This window comes from Callithrix jacchus, chromosome 15, assembly GCF_049354715.1.
Source record: "Callithrix jacchus isolate 240 chromosome 15, calJac240_pri, whole genome shotgun sequence".
NCBI classification, from domain to species: Eukaryota; Metazoa; Chordata; class Mammalia; order Primates; family Cebidae; genus Callithrix; species Callithrix jacchus.
In genome coordinates, this window is record NC_133516.1 from 1,400,402 (window position 1) to 1,408,914 (window position 8,513).

An 8,513-nucleotide genomic window follows, 5' to 3' on the forward strand; every position below is an offset into this window, starting at 1 on the left:
TTGGCACAGTACACATTTTTGTTACACATTAATACATGCCACAGTTTTACACAGTATGCATTGTTATTACACATTAATATTTGCCATAGTTTTTCACAGTAGGCATTGTTATTACACATTAATACATTCCCTAGTTTTACACAGTACACACTGTTATTACACCTTAATACATGCTGTACTTTTACACAATACACGTTGTTATTTATCACACATTAATTAATGAAATAGTTTCACACAGTATGCATTTTTATTACACATTAATACATGCTGTAGCTTTCTGCTGTACAAATTGATATTACAACATACCGTAGTTTTAAAGAGTACACATTGTTATTATACATTAGTATATGCCAAAGTTTTTCACATTACAGATTATTACTCATTAATACATGCCATAGTTTTACACAGGACACATTATTACACATTAATACATGCTGTAAAATTCCACAGTACACCTTGTTATTACACATTAATACATGCTGTAGTTTTCCACAGTACACATTGTTATTACACATTAATACATGAAGTCGTTTTACACAGTACACATTGTTATTACACATTAGTACATGCCCTAGTTTTGCACAGTTCGCATTGTTATGACATGTTAATACACGCCGTAGTTTTACACAGTACACATTATTATTACACATTAGTACATATTGCAGTTTTACAGTATACATTATTACACATTAATAGATGTGTAGTTTTCCACAGTACAGTTTTCTATTACACATTAATACATGCCTTTGTTTTACACAGTACACATTTTTATTACACAATATATGCTGTAGTTTTCCACAGTATACATTGTTATTACAAATTTATATTTGCCTTAGTTTTACGCAGCAAACATTTTTATAACACACTAAAATATCCCAATTTTAGTGTAGGTGCTGTGGAATCGAGCACATGCAATGCCTGTCTCAGCTTTCTTATTGTTATTTCCTTATATGTTTTTTTATAGGGAGAGGGTTTCACTGTGTCGATCGAGGCGTGTCTCGAAATTGTGACCTAACAATCCGCCCACCTCAGCATTCCAAAGTTCTCAGATTAAAGGCCTGAGTCGCCGAGCCCAGCCCAAGTTTTGCTTTTGTCTTAAAGACGGTGTTCTGCCATGTTGGTCGTGCTGGTCTCGAACCCGCAACTTCGTGAGATCCACAACCCTTGGTCTTTGAAGCGCCTGGATTACAAACTTTCATGGTGCACCATCCTTGGCCGCCAAATTTTATTGTTAAAAAAGAAATGAGGGAGAATTTGTCGAGCGCATTGACTCACGGCAGCAATCCCAGCCCTTTAATAGGCCGAGGTGGGCGGGTCACCTGCGGACACGAGTTCCGGGTTAACCTGGGCATTCAGGTGAAAGCCCATTCCACATAAAAAAAAGAAGAAGAAATAGTAAACAAGAGAAATCAGACGGTTTAGTGTGCACAGTTGGAACAAAACAAGGTGCCAGTCACTCCACCTCCCACCCCACATTTCTATATAATGTACTGCTTTCCTCTTGTCATCCAGGCTGGAGTGCAAAACTGCAATCTTGGCTTATTGCAACAACTGTCTAGTGGGTTCCAGCGATCGTCCTGCTGATGACTCCCAAGTAACTGGGGTTGAATGTGTCATAACCATCAGGTCCAGCTAACTTTCTGTTTATTTTTGTGAACCTAAAATCTATCTGTTTTTGATTTGTACAAAACAGCCACAATGGCAAAACGAAATGAATAAATAAAAAACGGAACGCTGCACAGCTTAGCATGTCATCCTTGCGCTGAGGCCAGGCCGGCCTTCTATGTAGCGTTCCAATTTTAGTGTACGTGCTGCCGAAGTGAGCACATGCCATGCCCGGCTCAGCTTTTTTATTTCTTTCGGTTTTTATGTTGTTTATAGCAAGCAGGTAGTGCTGTGTCATTAGAGGCCAGTCTCGAATTTGTGATCTCACTGTCTGCCTGGCTCGACATTCCACTGTGGTGGCATTACAGGTGTGAGCCGCCGAGCCCAACCCAAGTTTTGTTTTCATTCTAAAGATGGAATTTCACCATGTTGGTCAGGCGGGTCTGGAACCCACATCCTCAAAATTTCTTGTAGCGTTGGTCTTCGAAGTGGCTAAATGATAGGTTCCTGTGAGCCACCGTGCCTGGCAGGCTGACTTTATTATTACAAAAAAAGAACAGAGATACTGTTCCCGGCACTGTGATTATCGCCAGCAATCCTAGCCATTTGAGAGGTCGAGGTGTGCAGTTCACCTGAGGTCACGAGTTCCTGGTCAGCCTGGGCATCTCTGTGAAAACACATTTCACTTTAAAAAAAAAAGTAGAAAAAGAGAAGAACAGATATCAGATAGATTATTGTGCACAATTGGAACAAAATGAGGTGCCGGGTGACTCAACACCATGCCCTGCCTTTCTTTATGACATATTGTTTCTTTCTTGTCACCCAGGCCAGAGTGCAACAGTTTGATCTTGACTTATTGCAACAATGGACTCCTGGGTTATAGCGATCATCCTGCCGATGCCTCTCCTGTAACTGGGGTTGCATTTGTCCACATCACAACAACCAGCTAACTTTCAATTCTTTTTTTGGTACCTCAAATCTATCTGTATTTGATTTCTGCAAAACAGCCACATGGGCACAAAAAAAATACAAAGCACTCCACAAATTTGCGCATCAGTCTTGCACTGCGGCCACACCGGCCTTCTGTTTAGCATCCTAATTTTAGTGTAGGTACTGCCGAATCGAGCACATGCAATGCCTGCCTCAGCTTTCTCATTGTTATTTTGTTATGTTTTTTATAGGGAGAGAATTGTGCTGTGTTGTTCTAGGCGAGTCTCAAAATTGTGACCTAATGATCCACCCGCCTCGGCGTTCCAAAGTTCTCGGATTACAAGCATGAGTTGCTGAGCACAGCCCAAGTTTTGTTTTTATTTTAAAGACTGGGTTTCACCATGTTGGTCGGGTTGGTCTCCAACTCGCATCCTCGCGAGATCCACACCCCTTGGTCTTTGAAGTGACTGGATGACAGGCTTTCATAATGCACCATTCTTGGCTGCCAGATTTTATTGTTAAAAAAGAAATGAGAGAGACTGTGCCAGGCGCTTTGACTCACGCCAGCAATCCCAGCCCTTTAATAGGCCGAGGTGGGCACGTCACCTGCGGTCACGAGTTCCAGGTCAGCCTGGGCATCCCGGTGAAAACCCACCCCACTTAATAAAGGAGAAGAAGAAATAGTAAACAAGAGAAACTAGACAGATTAGTGTGCACAATTGGAACAAAACGAGGTGCCGGGTGATTCCACCGCCCGCCCCACCTTTTGTTATGACATAGTGATTTCCTCTTGTCACCCAGGCTGGAGTGCAACACTGCAATCTCGGCTTATTGCAACAACTGCCTAGTGGGTTCCAGTGATCGTCCTTCTGATGTCTCCAATGTAACTGCGGTTGAATGTGTCAACACCACCAGGTCCAGCTAACTTACTGTTTATTTTTGTAAACCTAAAATCTATCTGTATTTGATTTGTACAAAACAGCCAAAAGGGCAAAACTAAATGAATAAATAAAAAATGGAACACTGCACAGCTTAGCGTGTCATCCTTGCACTGAGGCCAGGCCAGCCTTCTATGTAGCATCCCAATTTTAATGTACGTGCTGCCGAAGCAAGCACATGCCATGCTAGGCTCAGCTTTTTTATTTCTTTCAGTTTTTATGTTGTTTATAGCAAGCAGATAGCACTGTGTCATTAGAGGTCAGTCTCAAATTTGTGATCTTACTTTCCACTCGGCTCGCCATTCCACTGTGGTGGGATGACAGGTATTAGCAGCCGAGCCCAACCCAAGTTTTGTTTTTGTTCTAAAGAAAGAATTTCACCATGTTGGTCGGGCGGGTCTGGAACCCGCATTTTCAGAATTTCTTTTGGCGTTGGTCTTTGAAGTGCCTAAATGACAGGCTGCTGTGAGCCACTGTGCCTGGCAGGCCTTTAGTGTTACAAAAAAAGAACAGAGAGACTGTGCCCGGCACTGTGATTAATGCCAGCAATTCTAGCCATTTAAGAGGTCGAGGTGGGCGGTTCACCTGAGGTCAGCCTGGGCATCTCGGCAAAAACCCGTTTCACTTAAAAAAAAAAGTAGCAAAAGAAAAGAACAGAAATTAGACAGATTATTGTGCACAATTGGAACAAAACGAGGTGTTGGGTGACTCCACCCCACGCCCTGCCTTTCTTTATGACGTATTGTTTTTCTCTTGTCACCCAGGCTGGAGTGCAAGAGTGCGATCTTGACCTACTACAACAACAGCCTCCTGTGTTCCAGCAATCATCCGGCCGATGCCTCCGAAGTAACTAGGGTTGCAGGTGTTCACATCACCACATCCAGCTAACTTTCAATTTTTTTTTTTTTGGTACCTCAAATCTATCTGTATTTGATTTCTACAAAAGCTGCATGGGCAAAAAAAAAAAAAAAAAAAAAAATACAAAACGCCACAAACATTTGCGTGTCAGTCTTGCACTGTGTCCATGCCGGCTTTTTGTGTAGCATCCCAATTTTAGTGTAGGTGCTGCCAAATCGAGCACATGCAATGCCTGTCTTAGCATTTTTATGGTTATTTGGTTATATGTTTTTCATAGGGAGAGGGTTGCGCTGTGTCGTTCGATGCAATTCTCAAAATTGTGACCTAACAATCCGCCCACCTCGGCATTCCAAAGTTCTCAGATTACAGGCGTGAGTGGCCGAGCCAAGCCCCAGTTGTGTTTTCGTTTTAAAGACGGGGATTTGTTATGTTGGTCGTGCCGGTATCCAACCCGCAACCTCACGAGATCCACACCCCTCAGTTTTGAAGCACCTGGATGACAGGTTCTCATGATGCATCGTTCTTGGCCGCCGAATTTTATTGTTAGTAAAGAAATAAGGGAGACTGTGCCAGGTGCTTTGACTCACGCCAGCAATCCCAGCCCTTTAATAGACTGAGGTGGGCGGGTCACCTGCGGTCACGAGTTCCGGGTCAGCCTGGGCATCAAGGTGAAAACCCACCCCACTTAAAGAAAAAGAAGAAGAAATAGTAAACAAGAGAAATCAGAAAAATGAGTGTGCACAATTGAAACAAAACGAGGTTCCGGGTGACTCCATCTTCACCCCTTCACCTTTCTTTATGATGTACTGCTTTCCTCTAGTCACCCAGGCTGGAGTGCAACACTGCAATCTCGGCTTATTGCAACAACTGCCTAGTGGGTTCCAGCGATCGTCCTGCCGATGCGTCCCAAGTAACTGGGGTTGAATGTGTCAACACCACCAGGTCCAGCTAACTTTGTGTTTATTGCTGTGAACCTACAATCTATCTGTATTTGATTTGTACAAAACAGCCACAATGGCAAAACGAAATGAATAAATAAAAAACGGAACGCTGCACAGCTTAGCGTGTCATTCTTGCGCTGAGGCCAGGCCGGCCTTCTATGTAGCGTTCCAATTTTAGTGTACGTGCTTCCTAAGCGAGCACATGCCATGCCTGGCTCAGCTTTTTTATTTCTTTCAGTTTTTATGTTGTTTATAGCAAGCGAGTAGTGCTGTGTCATTAAGAGGCCAGTATCGAATTTGTGATCTCACTGTCCGCATGGCTCGACATTCCACTGTGGTGGGATGGCCACTGTGAGCCGACAAGCCCAACCCAAGTTTTGTTTTCATTCTAAAGACGTAATTTCACCATTTTGGTCTGGCGGGTTTCGAACTTGCATCTTCAAAATTCCTTTTAGCATTGGTCTTTGAAGCGCTTAAATGACAGGCTCCTGTGAGCCAGCGTGCCTGGCAGGCCGAATTTATTGTTAAAAAAAAAAACCAGAGAGACTGTGCCCAGGACTTTGACTAATGCCAGCAATCCTAGCCATTTGGGAGGTCGAGGTGGACGGTTCACCTGAGGTCACGAGTTCCTGGTCAGCCTGGGCATCTCGGTAAAATCCTCTTTCACTTTAAAAAAAAAGTAGAAAAAGAAAAGAACAGAAATCAGACAGATTAGTTTGCACAATTGGAACAAAATGAGGTGCTGGGTGACTCCACCACACGCCCTGCCTTTCTTTATTAGGTATTGTTTTCCTCTTGTCTCTCTGGCTGGAGTGCAACAGTGCGATCTTGGCTTATTGCAAAAACTGCCTTGTAGGTTACAGCAATCGTCCTGCTGATGCCTTTAAAGTAACTGGGGTTTCAGGTGTCAACATCACCACATCCAGCTATCATTCAATTTTTTTTTTATTTTGGTACCTCAAATCTATCTGTATTTGATTTCTACAAAACAGCCACATGGGCAAAACAAAAATACGAAACGCTGCACACATTTGCGTGTCATTCTTGCACTGTGGCCACACCGGCTTTTTGTGTTGCATCCAAATTTTAGTGTAGGTGCTGCTGAATCGAGCAAATGCAATGCCTGTCTCAGCTTTCTTATTGTTATTTCGTTATATGTTTTTTATAGGGAGAGGGTTGCACTGTGTCATTGGAGGCGAGTCTGGAAATTGTGATGTAACATTCCCCCTGTCTCAGCATTTGAAAACTCTCAGATTACAGGCGTGAGTTGCCAAGCCCAGCCCAAGTTTTGTTTTCGTTTTAAAGACGGGGTTTTGACATATTGGTCGAGCCAGTCTCAAACCCGCATCCTCACGAGATCCACACCCCTTGGTCTTTGAAGTGCCTGGATAAAAGGCTTCCATGATGCACCGTTCTTGGCTCCCGGATTTTATTGTTAGAAAAGAAATGACGGAGACTGTGCCGGGCGCTTTGACTCACGCCAGGAATCCCAGGCCTCTAATAGGCTGAGGTGGGCACGTCACCTGCAGTCACGAGTTCTGGGTCAGCCTGGGCATCAAAATGAAAACACACCCCACTTATAAAAGAGAAGAAGAAATAGTAAACAAGAGAAATCAGACAGATTAGTGTGCACAATTGGAACAAAACGCAGTGCCGGGTGACTCCACTGCCCGCCCCGCCTTTTGTTATGACATAGTGCTTTCCTCTTATCACCCAGGCTGGAGTGCAACACTGTGATCTCGGCTTATTGCAACAACTGCCTAGTGGGTTCCAGTGATCGTCCTTCTGATATCTCCAATGTAACTGCGGTTGAATGTGTCAACACCACCAGGTCCAACTAACTTACTGTTTATTTTTGTGAACCTAAATTCTATCTGTATTTGATTTGTACAAAACAGCCACAATGGCAAAACTAACTAAATAAATAAATAACGGAACACTGCACAGCTTAGCGTGTCATTCTTGCACTGAGGCCAGGCCGGCCTTCTAAGTAGCGTCCCAATTTTAGTGTACATGCTGCTGAAGTGAGCACATGCCATGCCCATCTCAGCTTTTTAATTTTTTTTTGTTTTTTATTTTGTTTATAGGAAGCGGGTAGCGCTGTGTCGTTCGAGGCCAGTCTTGAATTTGTGATCTCACTGTCCGCCCAGCTCGACATTCCACTGTGGTGGGATTACAGGTGTCAACCGCCAAGCCCAACCCAAGTATTGTTTGCGTTCTAAAGACGGAATTTCACCATGTTGATCGGGCGGGTCTGGAACCAACATCCTCGAAATTACTTTTGGTGTTGGTCTTCGAAGAGCCTAAATGACAGGCACCTGTGAGCCACCATGCCCAGCAGGCCGACTTTATTGTTGAAAAAAAGAACAGAGAGACTGTGCCCAGCACTGTGACTAATGCCAGCAATCCTAGCCATTTGTGAGGTCGAGGTGGGCGGTTCACCTGAGGTCACGAGTACCTGGGCATTTTGGCAAAAACCCATTTCACTTAAAAAAAAAGAAGTAGAAGAAGAAAAGAACAGAAATCAGACAGATTAGTTTGCACAATTGGAAGAATACTAGGTGCTGGGTGACTCCAACCCATGCTCTGCCTTTCTTTATTACGAATCGTTTCCCTCTTGTCACCCAGGCTGGAGTGCAACAGTGCAAGTTTGGCTTATTGCAACAACTGCCTCCTGGGTTCCAGTGATCATCTTGTTGATGCCTCCAAAATAACTGGGGTTGCAGGTGTCCACATCACCACATCAAGCTAACTTTCATTTTTTTTGGTACCTCAAATTAATCTGTATTTGATTTCTACAAAACAGCTGCATGGGCAAAGAAAGAAAAAAATACAAAACGCTGCAGACATTTGCGTGTCAGTCTTGCACTGGGTCCACGCCAGCCTTCTGTGTACCATCCCAATTCTAGTGTATGTGCTGCCGAATAGAGCACATGCAATGCCTGTCTCAGCTTTTTTGGTTATATGTTTTTTATAGGGAGAGGGTTGAGCTGTGTCATTCGAGGCAAGTCTCAAAATTGTGACCTAACGATCCCCCCACCTCAGCATTCCAAAGTTCTCAAATTACAGGTGTGAGTCGCCGAGCCCAACCCAAGTTTTTTTTGTCTTAAAGATGGGGTTTTGCTGTGTTTGTCAGGCCGGTCTCAAACCCATAACCTCGCGAGATGCACACCCCTTGGTCTTTGAAGCACATGTATGACAGGCTCCCATGATGCACCGTTCTTGGCCGACGGAATTTATT

The 8,513-nt window shown here is 43.8% G+C and overlaps 4 non-coding genes across 4 annotated transcripts; all 4 read right to left on the minus strand.

Moving 5' to 3' along the window:
- Positions 1–1,720: 1,720 nt before the first annotated feature.
- Positions 1,721–1,827, minus strand: LOC118151294 (U6 spliceosomal RNA). The gene has a single exon (XR_004739440.2). It is a non-coding gene; the product is annotated as a U6 spliceosomal RNA (small nuclear RNA).
- A 1,717-nt stretch (positions 1,828–3,544) lies between these two features.
- Positions 3,545–3,651, minus strand: LOC118151295 (U6 spliceosomal RNA). The gene has a single exon (XR_004739441.2). It is a non-coding gene; the product is annotated as a U6 spliceosomal RNA (small nuclear RNA).
- Positions 3,652–5,367: 1,716 nt separating this feature from the next.
- On the minus strand, positions 5,368–5,474 carry LOC118151296 (U6 spliceosomal RNA). Its single transcript, XR_004739442.3, has one exon. It is a non-coding gene; the product is annotated as a U6 spliceosomal RNA (small nuclear RNA).
- Positions 5,475–8,098: 2,624 nt separating this feature from the next.
- Positions 8,099–8,205, minus strand: LOC118151117 (U6 spliceosomal RNA). Its single transcript, XR_004739241.1, has one exon. It is a non-coding gene; the product is annotated as a U6 spliceosomal RNA (small nuclear RNA).
- Positions 8,206–8,513: the final 308 nt, after the last annotated feature.